Source organism: Bison bison, unplaced genomic scaffold (assembly GCF_000754665.1).
Source record: "Bison bison bison isolate TAMUID 2011002044 unplaced genomic scaffold, Bison_UMD1.0 scf7180017864280, whole genome shotgun sequence".
NCBI lineage: Eukaryota > Metazoa > Chordata > Mammalia > Artiodactyla > Bovidae > Bison > Bison bison.
In genome coordinates, this window is record NW_011494852.1 from 8,460,235 (window position 1) to 8,460,499 (window position 265).

The 265-nt window shown below is 55.1% G+C and overlaps 1 protein-coding gene across 3 annotated transcripts in view; it reads left to right on the forward strand.

The window, feature by feature from the left end:
- The window catches only part of AXL (AXL receptor tyrosine kinase), a 35,936-nt gene that overhangs the window by 27,782 nt on the left and 7,889 nt on the right, over positions 1-265 (forward strand). The gene's annotated exons all lie outside the window — the stretch shown is intronic.

Consider the following 265-nt stretch of genomic DNA (forward strand, 5'->3'; position numbering starts at 1 on the left):
GTTGGGGCCAGCTTTCTGAACTGAGATCCCGCATGTGCTGGAATGTACAGAGAACAGGAGAGGGGGCAGGCTCAGTAGGTAGAAGGATGTGAGCAAAAGGGCAGAGGAAACCCAAGAGGGTGGTGACATTTAAGCTTCATCTTTGTCCCCCTCCAAGCTGAGTGTCTTGCCTGGGGCTACACTTGGGCAGTGGCCACACTGGATAAAGAGACCACGCCCCCTGCTAAGTTGTTGCAGGGGGCGTGGTCTCTTTATCCAGTGTGGC